Source organism: Lytechinus variegatus, chromosome 2, assembly GCF_018143015.1.
Source record: "Lytechinus variegatus isolate NC3 chromosome 2, Lvar_3.0, whole genome shotgun sequence".
Classification (NCBI taxonomy): domain Eukaryota; kingdom Metazoa; phylum Echinodermata; class Echinoidea; order Temnopleuroida; family Toxopneustidae; genus Lytechinus; species Lytechinus variegatus.
Genome location: NC_054741.1, coordinates 41130323 through 41154436, shown reverse-complemented (window position 1 = coordinate 41154436; position 24114 = coordinate 41130323). Strand labels below are relative to the sequence as shown.

The 24114-nt window shown below is 36.9% G+C and overlaps 1 long non-coding RNA gene across 1 annotated transcript; it reads right to left on the bottom strand.

Moving 5' to 3' along the window:
* LOC121408101 lies at positions 1-22714 on the bottom strand. The gene is made up of 3 exons (XR_005968992.1): positions 22630-22714; positions 3856-4108; positions 1-145 (listed from the first exon to the last, which is right to left on the bottom strand). It is a non-coding gene; the product is annotated as an uncharacterized LOC121408101 (long non-coding RNA).
* Between the last annotated feature and the right edge of the window lie 1400 nt (positions 22715-24114).

Sequence of the window (24114 nt, the reverse complement as noted above, 5' to 3'; positions counted from 1 at the left end):
TCCAAGTGAAAAATTAAAATCCTGGACTATAAGGGGAAAATTAATTTGCCTAGATTGTACATGTACTGTACCTTGCTAAAAGGAGTAACGATGCACAGGCTACAGGAACCAGAATCTCAAAGGTTGTTCCAACTGGCCTCCGAAACTTCAAAAAAAATTACAAATTGTTAAAGGTTGACAATTTAAGAGATATGCAATGCAACTGTATTTAATGCTTCATCAAACTGTCATTTTAAATCAAGGTAATAAATTATTCAAAGATTAAACCACAATGCCTAGTTGACACTTGCACGCATTGTGTTGCCCGCATTGATGCGTGCTGGTGTGGGACACTTTATCAGTTCACGCATTGTCCCGACAAGTTCACGACATAGTAGCGACATGTTTTCGCGTTTCTTGTGCATAGTTCACATACTGTCACAACATGCTTTCAGCAAAATATTCTCAATACCCTATTCTCTCACATATCTAGCACAAATTTAAATATTGCAGTGTTCTTCCCTTAATTCGAAGCGTAAGAAAAATCTAAATAAATTTGTTTATAAACCAGTCCATGACATGCTGTCTTCAATCATGCTCAAAATGTTTCAACCATCTTCTCATCATTATTCACTCCGTAATTCTCATAAATTTAAACCCAAAACAGAACATTCTTGTTGTACTATCTAATCTAGAGGTGCATCTCATTATAATACTCTTCTCCATCGCATGAAATTATTGGAAAACATTTTTTTAATTTAAAAAAAAGGCCTTAAGAACATTTTCCCAGACTTTTTGTAACTTTTATTTCAGATCTCTAATTCTTACTTTTTAATCTTGTGTATATTGTAAATATGGTTCTTCTTAATGATTTCACAAGTGTTTACATGTATGTTAGGGATCCCTCTGTAAAACAGTGTTGATGATTATGTTATCAATGCAATCCCTCTGTCTTTTTATTGATCATTTCTTTGTTACTGTGAATATACAGTGCATCCCACAAAAAAAAGGTACATTGCAAATTCATCCACTTCCAACTCATCCACTCACCACATGGTCTCCCTTCATTTAGTCTAATGCCATAATGTCCATCAACATTTCGTCTAACAACAATTTGGTCCAATAACCATTTGGTCCAATCATCACTTTGTCTAATCACCATTTTGTCTATTACCATATCCTCTATTACCATTTTGTCTATTACCACTTCATCTATTACCATTTCGTCTGATTAGCAGTTGGTCTAATACCCATTTTCTTTTCATTCATTTTGCACAATTAACACTTTAGTTTAATTAGACCAAGTGGTATATGGACTAAATGGCTATTGGACCAACTGGTTATTAGACAGAATAGCATTTGACTAAATGAAAATATACCATGTGGTGAGTGGACGAACTGATGATAGACCAAATGGTAGTAGACGAGTTAGCTATTTGACGAATTGGCATAGACAAATTGGAAATATCCCAAAAGGAAAAGAGCAGACCAAGAGGTGGTGGTCTGCACTCACAATTTTTTTTGCGCATATCATTTGCGAACTATGTGTTAAGTATGCATAACCCTGTTGTGAACTAGTCGTGAACTGCGTGCCACTACCACAGGGGTGTGTCCACTATTTTTTGAGCCACCAAATCTCTATTTAGACGCCACACAGTGGCACGACTAGGCGCCACACAGTGGCACGACTAGGCTGCGCACAGTTCACGAATGTGTAATGCGTGCCAAAATTTTCAACATGCTGAAAATTTTGGCATGCTTTCACAACCTACCCACGAACTGGCACGCATAGTTTGCGCAGTGGTCCACATGAGTGCACCCCATGCACAAACTATGCGGGAACCATAATGCGTGCAAGTACATGTATCAACTGAATTTAAATCAATCCAAGTATTCTAAAAGGACAAGTCCACCCCAACAAAAACTTGATTTGAATAAAAAGAGAAAAATTCAACAAGCATAACACTGAAAGTTTCATCAAAATCGGATGTAAAATAAGAAAGTTATGGCAATTTTAAGTTTCGCTTATTTTCAACAAAATAGTTATATGAACGAGCCAGTTACATCCGAATGAGAGAGTTGATGACATCACTCACTCACTATTTCTTTTGTATATTATTATATGAAATATTGTTATTTTCTCATCATTGTCATGTGAAATGAAGTTTCATTCCTCCCTGAACACGTGGAATTCCATTATTTGAACATTTTGTGCTTCGGGCAAGGAGGTCCTAATCGTCAAATTCGTAAAAATTGAAATATCGTATAATTCAAACAATACAAAACAAAAGAAATAGTGAGTGAGTGACATCATCGACTCTCTCATTTGGATGTAACTGACTCTTTCATATAACTATTTTGTTGAAAATAAGCGAAACTTTGAAATGTCATAACTTTCTTATTTTGCATCCGATTTTGATGAAATTTTCAGCATTGTGCTTGTCTGATTTTTCTCTATTGATTGAACTCAACATTTTTCTGAGGTGGACTTGACCTTTAAACATTAAGTACAGTAGACAACACGAAAAATCATTTGGCCAAGTCCACAGGATAAAATTCTGTAATATATCAGACAATGCTTTTGCTTAAAATTTATATCATACTTCCAAAAAGTAATTGTCTTTGAAAATATCAATCTACACCAAGTCCTAGGAATAGATATTTACTAAAGTTGATTAAAAGTACATGTAAATGATTTGGTGTACTTTAAGGGAAATTCAGCACCCTGAAGTCTTAACTTAATTTTAATAAAAGCAGCCCAAAGTTGAGAGGTCAGAGAAAATCAATTTTAAAAAGAGTCAGTGGTAAGGGATTTGTTAAAGGTCAAGTCCACCCCAGAAAAATGTCAATTTCAATAAATACAGAAAAATGAAGTTAACATAATGCTGAAAATTTCATCAAAATCGGATGTAAAATAAGAAAGTTATGACATTTCAAAGTTTCGCTTTTTTTCACATAACAGTGATATGCACAATTCAGTGACATGCAAATGAGACTGTCGATGATGTCCTTCACTATATCTTTTGCTTTTTATTGTTTGAATTATGCAATATTTAATTTTTTACATATTTGAAAATAAGGACCCACTTGAATGAACCATATACTATTAAACAATGCTAATTCCACATGTTGAGGGAAGAATTAATCGTTGTTTCACTTGACAATGAGAAAATTTGAATATTTCATATAATAAAATACAAAAGAAATAGTAAATGGATGACATCATCAGTGTCCTCATTTGCATACCGACCAGGATGTGCATATAACTGTTTTGTGAATTTAAGCAAAATTTTAAAATATCATAACTTTCTTATTTTACATGTATCTGATTTTGATGATATTTTTAGTGTTATGCTTGTTGGATTTTTCTCTTTTTATTCAAATCAACTTTTTGCTGAGGTGGACTTGTCCTTTAAGTTTTCATTCACTGACCTCACATACTGTAGGCCTATTATCTCCCCGAATACTTCATGTTATAAATAAGAAAAATCCATACATGACCAAATTTGCTTTCAAAACATTACAAAATACATGTATTTAGTCAGACACATTCATTTCAAATATGTTTCTATATACTGAAATGTTGCGATTTATGAAATAAGTCATGGCATGCAACATCATAAATTTGACAGCGTGAAATACAAAATACCGGTATTCTTGTTTCCTTTTTATTAGACAGAAACAATTCACGAGTAAAAAATTATCTTAAAAATCTCAATGAACATTTTTTATAGTATGAATTTATTTTCAACTAATTGAAACAAATTGTACATTTACTTTAATATTGGAGTATTCTTTGAATTGTTTAACAAATATCACGATGCATAACATATTCTTCATAGAAAAGTTCAATCCTAAATTTCTAAGACAGCTTACCTGAAGAATGAAGTTCTTCCATAACAGGAGACCAAACTGGTTTAACTGCCTTCCCATTGTTGTTTTTAAAAGAGCTCAACACAGCAAAACCTTTTATGTCTGTACTTATGCTCTCATTTGAAGTCTCCTTATCTTGTTATTTATTCTCCAGGTATTTTCTCAATTTTCTTTAAAACTTCTTGTTAGGTAACAAACATCTAAATTCAGAAATGCTGATACTCATCTTTGGTTGTCAACAGTCCAATTTCAATACCTACAAGAAAGGGACAAAATATACAGTTTTTATTTGAAAAGATAAATATAGGCCTACTGTAAAGTGAGGAAGTCAAGAATTTGTTGGTGTATCATGTTTGCACTGAGCCTTTCAATGTTTGTAAAGTGTAAAGCTATTCAATAAAATCTCCATATGAATTTTTTTGTCTGAATTAAAAAAAAAAAAATTATAATGGGAAAAAACAATTATTTCATCAATATGCATTTAAAGAGAAATTCCAGTAGTTGCAGTAAACACTGATTTCATGAGAAAGTCTGTAAAACAAGGCTTAATTGTCAGTATATCATCAAGGATCTAGATCTGGTACAGTTACATTAACTGAACTTTGTCTTTGTGAATCTTGAAATCTACGCTGAAAAATGTTCACACCGAAGATCCCCAACACAGATAAGCGCACGTGGGACAATGTATAATTAGTGCTTAGAGCCTCGGGCCCGACGCTCTACCCGAATCCTGTGCTTATTTGCTGATTTCTCAGCAATTACACAATTTCTTCCAGAATCCTTTGGCACATGCATTTTATTTATACAAGCAGACACATTGGTGGTCATTTCATTGGATTCTGTACGAACTCATTTTGATATCATTACCAATATTCACTGCATTAAGTCCTGTCTGTATAATGAATGAGAGTAGAAATGAGGAAACATTCCTTTTTGCAACATAGTCATAGCAATTAGATACATATATTACAGAGTCTACTTTTATTATTTAATGAACAATATACAATATGGTAGTGTGACCTTAATTCGCACGTTACCTAATTTACCGCACGGTCGAATACCTCAATATCTAATTAATATTTTGAAAAACTGATATAACCAACAGAAAGAGCGACTTAATAATAGTAATTTTCTTGAAGGTAAGGCCACTATTAATGAAAATATTGGCAAAACATCGGCAAATTTTGTTATATTTTGCGTCCGCTGCAAGAAAATCTGACCTTCTCGACAAGCATCAAGAAATCACCAGTTTGCAAGCTGAGGTATCCAACAAGTAAAATGTGATACCAACCGAATTTATGGCATTTTAACCTCCATCTGATGTAATTATCTTACCTTTGTCTACTTGATTTCTGTTCTAATTTCTAAAGCCTTGCAAAACAATCATTTTGCAAATTAAGGTCACACTTTTTTCTGACATTTTTCAGCCGAGCGCGTAATACTATTAGTCGATCGTCATGGAATTTTGAGATCGTGCTATAAAGAATCCATGACACATGCTCCGGCGACGATTGCTCCGGTGACAAATGCTCCCCAAAATGCGACATTTGCTCCGCGACATTTGCTCTTCGACATTTGCTCCGCCGACATTTGCTCCGCCGACATTTGCTCCGCCGACAGTTGCTCCACCGAAAGTTGCTCCGCCGACAGTTACTCCGCCGAAAGTTGCTCCACCGACAATTGGTCCACATTTAGTGACAAATGCTCCGGCGACAAATGCTACCCGAACGACACATGCTCCGGCGACAATTGCTCCACCAATATTTGCTCCGCATGTAGGGACAGTTGCTCCACCGACATTTGCTCCGCATGTAGGGACAAATGCTCCGCCAATAATTGCTCCATCCACAATTGCTCCATCGACAGTTTCTCGGCATGTTGCTTTAAAAAAAGTATATAAGACCTAAATAAAATACCTGCGACAAATGCTCTTCGAATAACAATTGCTCTGCTCACGATTCTTCTACCGACAGTTACTAGGCCTAAAGGAAGATAAGACACTTGCTCTGACGAAAATATTTGTTACATCCTTTTGCGTTACATACTTTTTTGTATTGTTTTGTTTTATCATTCAAGTTGTTTTACCACTATATATCATAGGCGGATCTAGGGGCGAGGGGCCCGGGTCCTCCTATTGGCGGAGCAAAAAAAAAGAAAAAAGGGGAAAAAAAGAAAAAAAACAGGGAAAAGAGAGAATCTAAAGAAGAGGAAGACAAGTGAAAGACTTGGAAATATAAAGAATCTTTCATATTTCACTTTTTAAAATTTTCGCTCGCACTTCATGCTCGCATTGCTTGTTAGTTGATTTACATATCTTGTTCAATATGGAGCTTAAATATAAAGTTTGGAAGTCAATATCCAAAATATAATTCGCCGCGGAAATCGAACTTTCATTACTTTGTTTGATTTACAAATTGTTTTAAAGTTATTTTTTAAAATGTTAGTTTTACGATTTGAACATTAATATTTTCTGCTCGTGCTGCACGCTTGCAAATGTTAACTTATAAGTTAACTTTATTATTTTCGTGTATGGAGCTTAAATATAAAGTTTGGAAGTCAATATCCAAAATATAATTCGCCGCGGAAATCGAACTTTCATTACTTTGTTTGATTTACAAATTGTTTTAAAGTTATTTTTTAAAATGTTAGTTTTACGATTTGAACATTAATATTTTCTGCTCGTGCTGCACGCTTGCAAATGTTAACTTATAAGTTAACTTTATTATTTTCGTGTATTCCATAAAGTTTCAAAATATCCCTTTGCAGATCTGATTGCCGAAACGTATCAGCTAGCGCTGCACGCTCGCAGTTTGATTAGCGAGTAATGTATGTGCCAATACTGATTATACAACAAACTTCTTAAAATCCACATTTCATGACAGTTTATCAAAAGTTTCGGCTCGCGATTTGCGCTTGCATTAATTGTTAAAAACGTATTTACTCGTGCATCTTATTCATAATTACCAAAGTTCTTGAAATGTTCAGTTTTCAGGCCATAATTTCGTGCCCTACTTTAATAGGCATATAGCTTAATAAATAAGATAAATTATTTTAGAATTAAATTGTCCCTTTGTTTAATCTTGCACTTAGCAAGAGGAATAGGAAGATCATGTGATGACTTGTCCTAATGATGTCCTGGTCCCTTGTCAAAACCTAAAGTAATAATAATGAAAAATATTAGCTGTTTTTTCGGTACGATCCATATCCACCTCACAATTTTCCTGAAAATTGCTTGAAATATAGAGCTGAAATACACCCTTTTTTATTGATTTTCATGATAAAAGATATATTTAGAATGCCTAGTTTCTAGGTCTAAATATAAAACACACGCGAGCATGTTTCATCAGATACGCAACTTGTTCTCTATTTAAATCATTATCCAGTTTCAGATTACAATATCAACAATTTTCTGCTTGTGCTCTGTTCTTGCATTATTAATATAGGAAGATCCCCTATTACTCATCCTATTCATGATTTACAAAACGTGAATAGTGTCCCGTTTTTAGGACTAAATTTCGAATTTTGTTACTTGCGCTTCGCGCTCACATCAATCGTTTAGTTATATAGCTATCCTGTTCACGATTAAAGAAATTGATTGAATTTTTTCATTCTTTAAGTAGAAAGGTAAAAATTTTCAGCTCGCGCTTCGCGCTCGCATTATTTGATTGCAGAAATATATAGAGTCTTCATGGTTAACTGCAAGCAGTCCTTAACAGGTACCTTTTCGATCAGTTCAAAACGTGTATAAAAAATATTGCTTGCGCTTTGCGCTCGCATTATTAGTGTTAGGAAGATCCCCAATTACCCATCCTTTACATAATTTACAAAACGTGAATGGAGTATCTCATTTTAGGTCTTAATCTCGAAATTTTCCGATCGCACTTCACGCTCGCATTATTTGATTGTTAAAATATGTAACTCCTTCATGGCTAACTGCAGGCAAACCTTAAAAGGTACCTTTTTGATCAGTTCAAAGCCTGTATAGCGATTCGCATTCGTAGTTTTTATCCAGTTGCATACACATCTTTTTATGATAACATTGTCCAGAATGTTCAAATTTTAGGACAAAAAAAATATAAAAAATAAATGCTAGCACTCGCGATTGCATTATTCAAATAAGGATTATGATATATATTTATGTTGATTTATAAGAATAAAGCTAAGAAGTGACTATCAGAACTACTCCTTCAAAGAAATGTTAAACAATGATAATTCCACATGTTCAGGGAGAAATAAAACTTTTTTTCACAGGAAAATGAGGAGAAAACTTGAATATTGTATATTTTTTATAATAAAATACAAAAGAGATAGTGACTAAGTGATGTCATCAGTTCTCTCATTTGCATAACGACCAGGATGTGCATATAACTATTTTGTGACATTAAGCGAAACTTAAAAACATCATAACTTTCTTATTTTACATCCGATTTTGATGAAATTTTCAGTGTTACGCTTGTTTGAATTTTCTCTTTTTATTCAAATCAACCTTTTCTTGTGGTGGACATGTCCTTCAAGAGGAGAGTTGTTTTCACACTGCACGTAATTGAAGGGAAAAAATAATAAAAGAAAATTGAGTGAAAGTGACAGGAAACACCTAACAAGATTGTAAAACTTTATTAGTTTTCAATTCCATTTGAGGGGGTAGGAAAAAGTTAGAAGAATAAACAGTGAAAACAGACCAAAATATCATTAGAGCGAGAAGAAAGAGATAGAAGGGAGAGGTTGAAAAAGAAATAGGGAGAGGTTGAAAAAAAAATAGGAACAGAAGTTACTAGGAATGAGAGAGAGAGAAAAAAAATTAAAACAGGATGAGAGAGGGACGGGGGAGAACGTGGTTTTCAAGGAAACAAAGGGAGAAATAATCGAGATAAAAGCGCTGATGGGAAATTTAATTTGAGCCAAACTATTTCTTTCCGCTGAGCAATTCAATTAGGAATATACAGAATAATAATGACCATACAGCTTTGGAGAAGAAGCGTTGTTAGTTTTACACACAAAAAAAATAATAATTTTTCGGTGGATGGCATTATCAGCGGAGCATTTGTCCCTACATGCGGAGCAACTGTCGCCGGAGCATGTGTCGTTCAGGTAGCATTTGTCGCCAGAGCATTTGTCGCTAAATGTGGAGCAATTGTCGGTAGAGCAACTGTCGGCGGAGCAATTGTCGGCGGAGCAACTGTCGCCGGAGCAACAGTCGGCGGAGCAAATATCGGCGGAGCAAATGTCGGCGGAGCAAATGTCAAGGAGTAAATGTCGCGGAGTAAATGTGGAATTTTGGGGAGCATTTGTCACCGGAGCAATCGTCGCCGGAGCATGTGTCGGGTTACCGCTATAAACCTGTCACCTACTATAAATTCCGTCAAGCAAATTTGACTTTGGGATCTTGCTTTCCGTTTGGTATTTATATTTGATTAATTTTGTGTGAGCTATGAGAAATTTTTGATTGAAAATCCACTTCATGACGATTTTTAAAATGTGCGAAAATTATGGTCACCCCATCATACGTTAGTTTTGAGGACGCAATGATGATGATTTTTTAATATTGTCATAGGTCTATACTTCTTCATGACGCAATGATGACTTTTAAAATACTGTCATTTACTTCTTCATCAGACTTTTTAAATACTGTCATATACTTCTTCATCATTGCACAGCTACCAAGTCTCATGCATTATGCGTGAGACTCAAGCATTTTGGACTCTTGTTCATCCCCTCAAATCTCTGTCTCACGCAACTATCACAGCCTATCCTCATATACGGTACATTGTACACAATGTCTGTGATCTCACTCAGATTCACAGAAAATCTCACGCATAGCTGGTCTTTGAACTTGGCATCTCTGTCATTGATGAAGAAGTATATGACAGTATTTAAAAAGTCATCACCATTGCGTCCTCAAGACTAATCGGTACGGTAGTCGGTACCGTACCGGCCCGGGGGGAGCACTCGACCAAAAAAGTGGTGGGGGTGTGCCGCGGGCGAGACAAAAAACGGGGGCCTTGGAGCGGGATTATTGTAAAAAGGAGGGTCCTCAGAACGGGCTTCGGAACGACAAATGTTTGTGAAAACGGGGGTCCTTGGAACGGATCGCCAGCGTGTGAGTGCATATGCATCCCTATGGAACGGTCATGCGTGCATGATGCAGCTAGCGCGGCCTCCGCCGGGGGGAGCTCTGCGGCCGCTTTTCACCAAAATTGCAGCTCATTCAATGCGATCGGAGCGGCGTAACGAAAAATATGCGAAGCTTTGGAGCGGATTTCTCTCTTCTTTTTTCTCAATAAGAAGAAAATGCTATGCCTTGGAGCGGCTTTCTTTGTTCTTTTTCTCAATAAGACAAAAATGCTATGCCTTGGAACGGAAATTTGAGTGTGAAAATGTGGGTCCCCTCCGCGGCACATACCCACTATGCATTATATACTGAGTGCCCCCCCCCCCCCCCCCCCGTGCGTACCGGTAATCATTTTCTTGAATACCGAATTCATCCTAAAAAAGGGCATGATCTAGGTCTAGATCTAGTAGATCTAAGTTCGTTAGGCCTCTGCCAAAAGGTAATTTTAGGTCACTTTACACTTTGATGATGCCAGATTTTAAGGATAATGGCTAGATCATAGAGATGTATATTATTGACACTAGACTAGAGTAATCGCTCGCATTGACGCGCGCGTAATGCGGCTGTGATTCCATGTATTGCGCAGCCGCCATCTTAAAGAGGGCAAGAGCGCGGATTTATAACACACGGCTCTATGGGAGAATATCACATATTTTACTTTCTTACATTATATTTTCAATCTAATGCTGTATGCAACGTTAACATCACAAGGCAAAACATTTTTATGTTAAAATATATGATAACCATGCATATTTCATAAAGGAGATGGGCTGAACATCCAGAAAACGGGGGAAAAACGACGAGGTCGACTGAGAAGTAGTTATTCAATTATAAGCCATCATATAGCATATACTGTGACAAGGGTGTCAGATAAGGTCAACTTTAACACTTTAGAGTGTTCATATGTTCTCATTATTTGGTGCTCATTTGACACTCAGTGTTCAAGCAATATACTGTGTTGAAACAACACTTAGAGTGTAAAATAAGCACCAAATACTCAGTGTTGAAACAACACCGTGACAGGTGTTGGATAGAAATATTTTAACAAAAATTATTGTTGAAGTTACACTTCACTGGAGTAACTCAATACTGTCTGTTGTTGGGGTATATATTAAAAAAAAAATACCCTATTGTTAAGTTACACCGTCAGGCTGCAGGTGTTGATGAACTTGAAATCGGACACCAAATGGTGTGAATCCGAACCGTGAAACACCAAAGCTGGTGTTGGTATTTTTTTACACCAATGGGTGATTTAAACTTTCGTTTAAATTTTCGTTTCTGCAGGTGTTCGAGGGTGTCAAATGAACACCAAATGGTGTCAACTTCATGACATTCTCCGACTCGTGTTCAAATCGAACACCAAGACTGGTGTTGATATATTTTAACATCCTAAATGTTGGTAATCTTAACACCAGTGGCAGTGTATACTCCAACACCAGATGGTGTGGTCCTTTATTGATTGGGCTGATGTTAGATTTAACAGTACACCCGTGGTGTTAAATATAGCTAACGTCGCATAGTCTCCAATATTATATTTAATGGGATCGGTGATTCACCGTATGATTTCTACTTAATGGACAATGAAAGGAAATACCACTGCCTTTTTTCCTTCTGGATGTACAGCCGAAAACAGCATGATTTCCTCAAAATTAACTGAAAGGAGGGGAAACTTCAGACCAAGCCCTGATCTAGGCAATCCTGTATTTTAGGGGTCTAAATTATTTTAGGTTGCTAACTTCAGGCAACAGCTCCAACTTCCAAGACCGTTGTTAACGTACGTACGTGCCGGGTATGGCGGGCCGTTAATGCCATTATTATAGGACTAGTATACAGCTACACGCCAGTCGCCTATGTACTGTAGTAAAGTTGTATTTACCAGTGGGGTATCATGCGATATATAGGGGCCAGGGGGTGGTATAGAATAATGGTATACCTAAAGCCGTCGGGTGTCACGTGACCCGGGACTAGTCATGGCCGGGCCGGGGGGGTATGCAATGAAGAAATAATAAACGGCCCGCCATACCCGGCACGCACTACTGAACTACCATTAACAACGGTCTTGGAGCAGTTGCCTGAAGTGAAGTTAGCAACCTAAAATAATTTAGACCCCTAAAATACAGGATTGCCGCATTGTTTCGCACCAGCCGATTACCAGCACACCTAATCACCAATACTTGTTACCAAATGTCATGACAAGTCTCTCACTTGTCTCAGTCACATTTCGATGTCAATATATCCACCACTTTTCAAAATATTGTGATCGGGAATGGCTGTATTTCGGCTTCGATCTCAACATCGTTGATCGACATCGCTTCGCGGATCACTTGGATTCACCGTGCACCGTAATGTTGATATGAACTGAAGTTAGCAACCAAATCATGCAAACATAGATTCGCATGCGGCATGCTGGCAGTTTGTTCGCCACATTTTCGCATGATTTGGTTGCTAACTTCAGTTCACAGTTGAGGCGCTGGTCAGAAAATTGGGATCGTCCCAGTTTACAGGGACTGTCTCAGTTTATAAGGATTTCTTCACACAAGAAATCTAGGAATGTTCATTCACCTGTCAAGTGCCGACACCAATCAAGTGTGCTAGTCAATGTAAACATATCAGGTTTCATAACAAGATTATTGGAAGACGGTAAGTCATGAAAAATAGACGGTGAACTGGGGGAATTGAGGTCACTGAATCTATTTTTAGCACTCTCAATTTCCGTACTTGCTGTCTTTGTCCCATAGGGGGAAGTGAAAAAAAAATGTCCCCATAAACAAGGACAGTCTCAATTTATCAAGACATGATTTGTCTTGGTTTATGAGGATATCCTTGTTTTCTGGGACAATCCCAATTTTTGGACCAGCGCCTCTACTGGTTCATATCAACATTACGGTGCACGGTGAATCCAAGCGATCCGCGAAGCGCCGTGTCGCTTCGCGGATCGCTTGGATTCACCGTGCACCGTAATGTTGATATGAACTTAAGTTAGCAACCAAATCATGCGAACATAGATTCGCATGCAGCATGCTGGCGATTTGTTCGCCACATTTTCGCATGATTTGGTTGCTAACTTCAGTTCATATCAACATTACGGTGCATGGTGAATCCAAGCGATGTCTACGACGTGTCGATCAACAACGTTGAGATCGAAGGAGAAATACAGCCATTCCCGATCACGATATTTTGAAAAGTGGTGGATATATTGACATCGAAATGTGACTGAAAGACTTGTCATGACATTTGGGAACAAATACTGGTGATGAGGTATGCTGGTAACCGGCCGGTGCGAAACTGCATTAGCGCCGGATTGCCCTGAATACATCATAGGTAATGCACGTACAGTGGCACGGTACAGCAACCTATTTTTTGCCCTCTTTAAGATGGCGGCCACCCCGAACATGGATTCACAGCAATTTGATGAAGTCCGCCCTCTAGTGTCAATAATATGGCATTATCGTGATCCAAGTCCCCGGTGACTCGTATCCACGGACAATTTTTCACAACGTAAAACATGTCCTACCTGCATGTTTCTACCAACCTCCATCGTAGGTTAGTGTGTGACTTGTCTCTTTTCAGTCTCCACCAAAGATTGTAGAGCGCCGCGTACGCCACTCTACAATCTTTGGTCTATCTTCACTTTATTGGCGTTATAAATCAGATCGAATTGCATATACTTCTTTTCAATCTCTATTGCTTTAGTTAGTAAATTAGTACTTTTCATATAAATAAATCATGATTATATTCATCTTTTTATGTTTCCCACACTATGAAATTTGCTTTATTTCGTTTACATTTTTACTAAATAAATCGGCCCCAATATATCCCTCGAACAGTCTCAATTGCTTTATTTAGTTGATTCCTAATTTACTAAATAAATCAGGATTGAATCATCTTTTCAATCTCCATTGCTTTATTTTGTAAATTAGTACTTTTCATATACATAAATCAAGATTATATTCATCTTCTTATGTTTCCCACACTATGAAATTTGCTTTATTTCGTTTACACTTTTACTAAATAGATCGGCCCCGAGTATATCCCTCTTCTGCAAACATTACTTTATTTCGTTTATCCCTAATTTACTAAATAAATCAAAATTGCATCTACTTCTTTTCAGTATATATAGGCTTTATATCGTCGTACTTTTTAATTATGCTATGAATAAATCTCATTATATATGTTTGTCATGATTATGCTTTATTCGTCTATCACGTTTTTACTAAATAAATCAAAATGCGTATCTCTTAACTGTCTCCATTGCTTTATTTCGTAAGGTACGTAAAAAGAAAATCGGTCTATAATTACTCCTCGTGATTCAAGTCCCCCTTCATCCGAATTAAACCACTGTGTTACTTGTTTCCTATTTTCAATGATGAATTATTTAAGATCAATAGAATTGAATTAAAACAGTATACTACTCCTCGTGATCCAAGTCCCCTCTCCTAAAAATACAAAACGGCAATTAACCCGTTGATATTCATCTACCCCTCATTTCCCTCCTCTTCAAAACCACTCTGCCACTTTTAGACAGTTTCCTAGAGATGATTAATGAATATTTTCGATAATAAGAATCATTTAAATCAATGAAAATCACATTAAAGACACTATTTAACTGTCTAAAGAACTTTGAATAAAAAAACAGTATATACTACTCGTGATCCAAGTCCCCTCTCCTAAAAATACAAAACGGCAATTAACCCGTTGATATTCATCTACCCCTCATTTCCCTCCTCTTCAAAACCACTCTGCCACTTTTAGACAGTTTAATAGACACGATTAATGAATATTTTCGATAATAAGAATCATTAAAATCAATGAAAATCACATTTAAAACACTATTTAACTGTCTAAATACTCCTCGTGATCCGAGTCCCCTTCCCGTGTTAAGTTCGTCCAATTTCCCATAGGAGGGGACTTGGATAACGAGGAGTACTATTACTCGTGATCCAAGTCCCCTCTCCTAAAAATACAAAACGGCAATTAACCCGTTGATATTCATCTACCCCTCATTTCCCTCCTCTTCAAAACCACTCTGCCACTCTTAGACAGTTTGATAGACATGATTAATGAATATTTTCGATAAAGACATTAAAGACACAATTTAACTGTCTAAAGAACTTTGAATTAAAACAGTATATACTAGTGTTGTTATCTAGAAAAAAATCCCGGTCCGAAACCGTCCCGGCAACTTCAAAATTTCCTTATCGGGATCTCGGCTCGTCCCGAATCCCGAAACATATCTCCACGCACAAATGCAATCCAAAAGTGTATACCTACATTTCCAGCCTTAAAGGATACACACAAAGAAAATTCACGAAAGTGATGATTATAGACAAATTATATATGAATGGAAAGGTCTTGTCTTTTTATACACAAACATGTCACTAAAAAGTCTTACAGATGTTGTGGAAATGCAAGAAATGACATTAATAGAGACCCTTCTCAGCCCCCCAGCCGCCCCCAGGCAGACATTCACGCGATCGAAAACAGTCGAGAAGAATGACGTCACATGATCGACTACACACTATCTCTCTGTGCAGAATACACTGATACACCTTCCTGGTCTCTATTTTTCTTCGAATTTACCGTTTTCTTCATGTGTTGTGATATCCGATTTCGACATCTTCAGACTATAAGAGAACCAGAACTGTGTTACTTTGTCCATTTTTATTGAATTATGAACTGGAAAGACCGATTTTGTCCACTCGACAGTCTTCGTTGTGTTGCTCTGATTCCAAGCTGTACGGTCCCATTCACTTGCTGCCGATGCAGGTTACGCTGTTTGATCCAGTCAAAAGTCAAGGTAAGCATGTTTGGAAACTGTAGTCTGTACTTGTTCTGACGATGCATTCAGGTCAGATGACAGATACAGATCTGATATAATTTTAGAATCATGCATTTTGGCATGACTACTATTAAAATTAAAAAGTCTTTATTTTAGAAATAATGTTTTTGCACAATTCCAGCAGATTTTTCTTCACAAAGACTTCAGTCAGATTTCTAAATAAACTGGTCAGGACTCAGGCGATTAAATTATTTAGGAGCACTGGCATGGACCATGGCTGAAAATATGCTGTTTCAGAGGAATGTTTGGCATTATCGTAGTTTTTGTCCCCAGTCCATTCACTGCCGTTTATTTCGTCAACGGCGGTGATCCACTCCCATTGACTTTGTACACAACGAGCGCACAAACACCAAATTTCACGATAAGGCCGAATGTTTTCACGATAAGGCCAAATGTTTAAGTTTTTATTATACACAGGTCTAGTACCCAATGCGTTTATGCTCAGGAGGGCCCTGTATCGTATACATCCAGATACACAGAATTATATCACCATAATGCCGATGTCATGAAGCAAGACAAATTTTCAGCAGTGGTTACCCTGATCATGCTGATTCCTGGCCAAAACTAGAGTCTGGTGTTTCTTTCTGATTAGAGTGCTTCTACATATGAATGCGTAGTGCCTTCAACATAAAACAATGAAGATAAATGCACTCTTTGTAATGACACAGAGTACCGTACCTCAAGTGATTCACTACCGCTAAGTGGTAAGTAGAGTGGGGCCTACACAAACATCACTTGAGCGTTGAGGTAGAGCACCAGTGTTCTGAGTGGAATTTTTCAGGTGTCTAAACCTACTATTATTTGTTGTTGACCGGGAATTACATGCCACCGCGCGTTGTCAATCATCAAGATAATGAAATTCATACTTTGATTTGATTATTTAAATTATTTCTTTATTTTTTCTCTCTTCTACACACAGATCTGCACACTTGCTGACCCTGGTGACTTCTGGTCTCTGCTCGCTACTTCAATCTGGGAGATTCCATCATGTCTTCTTACTGATTTGGATATAGACATTTTTTTTTCACTCTTTCCAGGAGCTACGATGCAAGTTTTGGACTGATAATGATGCAACAGAAAATTTATCTTTATCGATCTTGGAAACGATTTTGAGCACAGTTTTGGAGAGAACTAAAAAATTGACTTGGACAGGAATACAGCTTGTTGAAAATAAGAACACACAACTTAAAACAAAAAAAACAATTTTAATGTTATTAGGGCATTTTGCAAGAAATTTTCTAATCAATCACACGTCCCAAATCAAGGGTAAGTCCTTTGATTAAAGACAAACATGTACATGTAGTTGAACTGCTATTGCAACTCAACCTTATTACGCTTGAATTTGAATTTAAGACTTACGCTTGATTTGCAATGGAACATAAGTTTCTTGCAGTGCCCCATATTTGTGTTTTGTTATCAGATATCTAACGTGCTGATTTTTCTCGAAAGGTATAATATATTTGTCCTTTTAAACGGTATTTGAATATGGGTACGCCTTTTATTTGTTTTCCACAATATTTATTGCATGTACATGTATGAACAGAAGTGAAATATTTATTGTGAAGCACTGAATGTTGTGTGCTGTTGTGTGATGGTTCATCATTTTTTTTTGTTCTAAGACTGTAAGCCTGGTGGGTGTGAGGAAGTGGCCTGGATGAAAGAAAAGTGAACATGTGCCCAATTACAGATTTGCATATTTTAAGACAATTTTGTTTCTGGATAAATATTGCTATGCATTCCCTACATTAAGAGTAAAGGAGAAGTCCACACAATCAAAAATTCATTTGAATTTAAAGAAAAATAAGATATTGCAGGAAATTTCATAAAAACTTTAATTCAAATTAATATAATTACTACTCTAACATTGAGAAATTTTGCCTAATTTATAAAACGATGATATGCTCATCTGTGTCGATGTGCAAATTACACTAACCGTTATGTCACACGCACTAAGTTCTTTTGTATTTTGTTGTTTGATATATTTACATGACATGTAGATTTGATATTTCATTTTCTATTTATTTTCTGAAAAATTTTCAGAGGGATTTTAATTCCTCCAAATAACATTTAGAGTTACAGTTCCGTAAATGTAACCTATTGTGTTCGGATGAAGAAATTCCTATACTCAAATCTGCAAAGAATTAAAAAACAAAATGCCACAAAAAAATTAGAAACGAATGTGATGTGACAACACTAATTTGCATATCATTGTTTTGTGACTGTTTTGAGTAAAAACAGCAAGGGAAATTACTCTATTCAAATAATTTTTAGTTGATGTGGACTTGACTTTTAACTCATCCTGTACCCCTCCCATCCCAAATAAGAGTAGAATCTAATCAAGAACTTGAAAATCAAAAGCAGCAATTAAATAAGATTTGATAAATACAGGTCTGAATGGGATTTCACAAGAAAAAAAAGCTGGGTAGGGACGAGAAGGAATTAAAAAAAAATAACCAAGTTAATCCGAGTTTTGAACCAGGGTCCTCGCACACGACAAAACGATGGCCAACACGTTTGGCCACAGACCACTCCCTACATTGTAGCGTGCTTTTAAGATATATCAAACAAAGTCCGCTCGCCGCTGTGGGCTAATCATGTTTCGGCAATTCAACTGCAATTTCAATCATTTCGCGATGGATATTGCCATGTTATTTTGTGGTTCCTGACTTTGTTACGTAATGAAATTTCATAATTTTTTTTCAGTCGTGACGAAGAATGTCTATGCTTTATATTGATTATAATATCAATTTGTCGCAAGTGTGATTTCTAAGTGAAAATATGCTTTGTTTATTCAAATATATTTCTTGAAAAAAAATCATTTTTTCTAAGCTAAATATCGGTTACCAAAATACGTTAAATGTGCGCTTTATTTCACTGTTCAGTAAATTCAAACTTTTATCTATATAACAAGACCAATCTTGTGAGGAATAAACAATTCTAAGAGCAAAAAAACGCTGATTGGAAAGATCGTCTTCAATGGGCTGCTGTCAGCTCAGCTGCTCACGCTCATTGTGTGACGTCACTCAGCTGGAGCTCGCAAGAGGACCGATGGAAGGCAGAAATATGGCATGAAAATAAATCATTTTTGAGAGCTGATTTCTGCAAACTCTAATGACTATTTTGAAAAGTGAAGTTATATATCTGATTAGTAATACTTCCCCTTTACAATGATGACCACAAAAAGGCATTATAAAATACTTTGGATTCTTCGAGTGTCTCCTTTAAACACTGCGCACTGGCGGTGCACCAGACAGTCAAAGCATAGAACTATTAACTGTTAGCTCCATGGTCAAAGTGTGCATGCCACCACCGCAAATTGTAAATATTCACTCAAAACGTGGGGAAAATAATGATGAGACAGTCAAAGCGTGCCACCACCGCAAACTGTAAACATTAATGACCACTGACATGACCCGAATTATGTTTGAGTCGACCCAGCTGCTGATCTGACAGTCCAATAACACACGTGTCGGTGCCACTGATCTGTGGTCGGTGCGCACGTGGTTGACAGTTATAAGCAAATTGCGTAATGTCTTGTCAGTGCGCCTGTGGCCCTAGCTAGCCCGGAATTTTAACTTTCAGTTTCACTCTCCCTCTCTCGTAACTCTGAACAGCATGATATCACCAAGGAGATATCTCCTTGATATCACTACTACTGAGAAAAGTGAATACTATCTTATCAGAGAAGCTTATTAGGAAATTTACACAAGATTAGTCCCGGCGGCCGGCACTTCGCATCAAAACAACAAACTCATTTTTTCTTTAATCATGAATTACTTTCGATCGAGAAAACATTATTTGAATAGATACTCAGACTATTCACAGTAAAAAATATTTTGAACAACTATTTAAATATTAAGAAACATTGTTTAAGCCAGTCAATATACAACTGTTTTTAAACTATTAAACCAATAGAATTTTTTTAAACTTTAAACAGTTTGTTTTTAAATATTTTTTGCAATTTCCAACGATATCATTTAAAACTGTTAATATCATTGATAATTTGTTTGATGCATTTAACAACATATTTTTACAACATATAGGGTATGATATGACTTTCAAAACAATGTTGTTTCAAAGTTTAAACAACGCCACTTTAAACATCGCCAATTCTAACAGCGTTTTGGTACAATTTTATAATTTAAGTCGAAATATATCTAGGAGAAATGATTTGACCATAGAGCTATTAACAGCTCCATGATTTGACCGACTGGTTTGCAATTGTAAACATCAAGTCAACAGATGACAGATGGTCCCCAGTCGTGAACGACCAAGCACTTCCCGTAACCCCCCCTTCTCTCTCTCTCTCTCCCGGCTCTAACCAGCTGAAACATGATGCGCATTCGTCTAGTTGTTGTTTGCAAACCCTTTCGCAAAAAAATACCCCAACAAATACAATCATCACAAAATTAATGGCGACTTTTTTTAAATGACTAAATTTGCAAATACTCATAGATCATCATCGTCAATTGTTAGTAAATTATTTCATGATAAATTCACTAGTCCATACATATCGTAGCAGATTCAACTCGAAAGTATGGGGTAAATGAATGACTCAGTAAAACGAACTGAGGTGAAAGAGGTCTGCACATGAGACTATACAGTAGACGATTGTTGTCTGCGCAGATCTCTCGGAGCCGTGTGCAAAGCTAGATTGCGTGCATGCTCATGCGATCGACGAGTACAGATTGCGTAATATTTCGAGGTGCATGTGCACACAGCCAGTTGAAACTAAATTGTTCTCTCGTATTTCGTAAGTACAAAAACTAATTAGGGAAATATTACAACATGAATTTGGCCATTATTGATTTTATTTTCCTGCCGGGATACGGTCTAAGTTGATTGATCCCGGAACCGTCTCGGAGCCTCAGACCGCCGGGAATTCATCCCGATCCCGGACCGACTGACAACACTAGTATATACTACTCCTCGTGATCCAAGTCCCCTCTCCTAAAAATACAAAACAGCAATTAACCCGTTGATATTCATCTACCCCTCATTTCCCTCCTCTTCAAAACCACTCTGCCACTTTTAGACGGTTTAATAGACATGATTAATGAATATTTTCGATAATAAGAATCATTAAAATCAATGAAAATCACATTAAAAACACTATTTAACTGTCTAAATACTCCTCGTGATCCGAGTCCCCTTCCCGTGTTAAGTTCGTCCAATTTCCCATAGGAGGGGACTTGGATAACGAGGAGTACTATTACTCGTGATCCAAGTCCCCTCTCCTAAAAATACAAAACGGCAATTAACCCGTTGATATTCATCTACCCCTCATTTCCCTCCTCTTCAAAACCACTCTGCCACTCTTAGACAGTTTAATAGACATGATTAATGAATATTTTCGATAAAGACATTAAAGACACAATTTAACTGTCTAAAGAACTTTGAATTAAAACAGTATATACTACTCCTCGTGATCCAAGTCCCCTCTCCTAAAAATACAAAACGGCAATTAACCCGTTGATATTCATCTACCCCTCATTTCCCTCCTCTTCAAAACCACTCTGCCACTTTTAGACAGTTTAATAGACATGATTAATGAATATTTTCGATAATAAGAATCATTAAAATCAATGAAAATCACATTAAAAACACTATTTAACTGTCTAAATACTCCTCGTGATCCGAGTCCCCTTCCCGTGTTAAGTTCGTCCAATTTCCCATAGGAGGGGACTTGGATAACGAGGAGTACTATTACTCGTGATCCAAGTCCCCTCTCCTAAAAATACAAAACGGCAATTAACCCGTTGATATTCATCTACCCCTCATTTCCCTCCTCTTCAAAACCACTCTGCCACTCTTAGACAGTTTAATAGACATGATTAATGAATATTTTCGATAAAAAGAATCATTAAAATCAATGAAAATCACATTAAAAACACTATGACAGTATTTAACTGTCTAAATACTCCTCGTGATCCGAGTCCCCTTCCCGTGTTGAGTTCGTCCAATTTCGCATAGGAGGGGACTTGGATAACGACTAATAGTACTCCTCGTTATCCAAGTCACCTCCTATGGGAAATTAGACGAACTCAACACGGGAAGGGGACTCGGATCACGAGGAGTATTTAGACAGTTAAATAGTGTTTTTAGTGTTATTAATTTTGTCTTATTTAGTGTTTTGATCATTGTTTCATCAACTTGGAAGAATATACCGCCACAGGAGTGAAAAGAAAGACTATTTTTGTCGTTTGAATAAGTGTCCGAGTCAGTTGTTATTGTGTCAATGGGAAAACGTGTGGTGGAAGGAAGTCCCCGCTCAGTGAGAAGCTTCGCACCGTTTCGCATCGCAAACAATACCCTACATTTCTTTTGAAAATCTTCCAACCGTGGATTCTATTGAAAGATTGCTGATATTTGAGGTGTGTCTCAAGTTTGTCCCCAGTGACTTGGATGACGATAAGGCCAATAATAATTAATATACATCTCTATGGGCTAGATCTAGTTTTTTAGATAATACCGTCCGCATATCATACGACTCGAGCTAGCCTACGTACGGGCTTTTACGGCCGTCACATCGCGTCGGTAGCCTAGCTAGCTACGTACGGGGATAGGCCCCTACCGCAATTCGGCGCAAAGCGAAAGTACCGAGGGCGAGGCCGAGGGTCTAATGACAGACTCAGAGAGTCAGTCAGGCTCAGCGGAGCCACGGAGCATAATCCTGCCCGAAATAGACTGATTATCGGTCTAACGTCGTTAGGCCTAGTTAATCAGGCAAACATACGCTTCGCGTCAATTAACTTATACCTACGTAGGCCCTGCCGGTAAAACCAATTCTTTCTCAAATATTTTCAACATACGGTAAACACTTTCTTACCCGTAGTACAGTAGGCCCAGTACGGTATACCGCCAGTACAGTCGAGTCTAGTCGAGTCGCGCCGAGTCGCGATGCGATGTGGGTGATCTCAGCTCGTGACGTTCTTCTATGGATATCGATCCGGATATGTCGGTGGCAACGAACGTAGAGGGCAGCACGCACGGCGGCACACAGAGATACGATCTTACGTATACGTAAGCTCCCTAAGGGAGCTAGAGAGGCAACTCTTTTTCGCGCGTTTTTGATTTCCCATAGGTTTTGTACATAACAAACATGGCTGCCATTTGTCCAATTTGAAGGTTGATTTTGGAAGGTCAATGTTTAATTCATGAGTGATGACGTCAAAATACGCACAATGCACTTGTATGATTGGATAAAACGCTGTTTTATTCATGTCCTCATGCATTAAACATTTTTTTCCGTCCCACCGTTCCCTACGATATCTGTGCGAAGTGTCGTTCTTTTTTATTCTGCGAAATTCAACTTTTTGAAATACAATAGCAAGTCTAATTATCTGTTTTTAGAATTGATGTTTGAAATCATGATTTCTGAGTGAACTTCAAAGGAGCAGAAAATCTTAGAGGAAACATTAATATCAATCTTTTTTTTTTGCAGGATTTTCTGCATTTATTGAAATAATATACATAACAAATTAACAATGCTTGAAACATAATCATAATATAGCATAAAGTACATAACCAAGTGACAATCTTATATGTAGTGACTGAAGACATGAATACATTAAAAATATATATATATATAATGAGTAAAATGCAGAGGCAAACTATATAAGCAAATACATGCTTGAAGCATAGCAGCCAAAAAAGGGAAGGGCTACATGGAAACCTAAGAAATTAATTGTGTCTGTAAAAAAAATTAATGTCACGAATCATCAAACCAAGGGAAAAAAGTAGAAATTGAAAAATGAAGTGTGTGCTAGTGTGTGCTAGTGGGTGCAAGTGCAGTTGGGAGATTTATGAATATCTGGATAAAAGGTATTTTTTGAATGAAGCTTTAAAAGAAAAGACAGATGCAGTGAGTTTGATATGATTGGGTATGTTGTTCCATATATCTGGGCCGTGGTGTCTAATTGTTTTCTGTGCTAAAATTATTTTCGGGTTTGTCAAATGAAAGTCTGATGAGTGACGTGTATGATATGAATGAATGTCCCTATTGTAAGTAAAAATGTTTTGAAAGGATGTAGGTATAGCATTGATTGAGAATTTGTACATAAAAATGGCAGATTGTAAAGTATGGATATCATTTATTTTCAACGTTTTGAGTTTCCGAAAAATGGGATCAGAGTGAGCTAAATATTGCGAGTGGGAGCAAATACGGAGTGCCTTTTTTTGAAGGCGCAGAATTGAATCTATTTTTGTTTTATTGCTGTTACCCCACAATATATTGCAATATGAAATGTGTGATAAAATAAAAGAATTGTACAACGTAAATAGTGATCTTTGGGAAAGACAATATTTGAGTTTA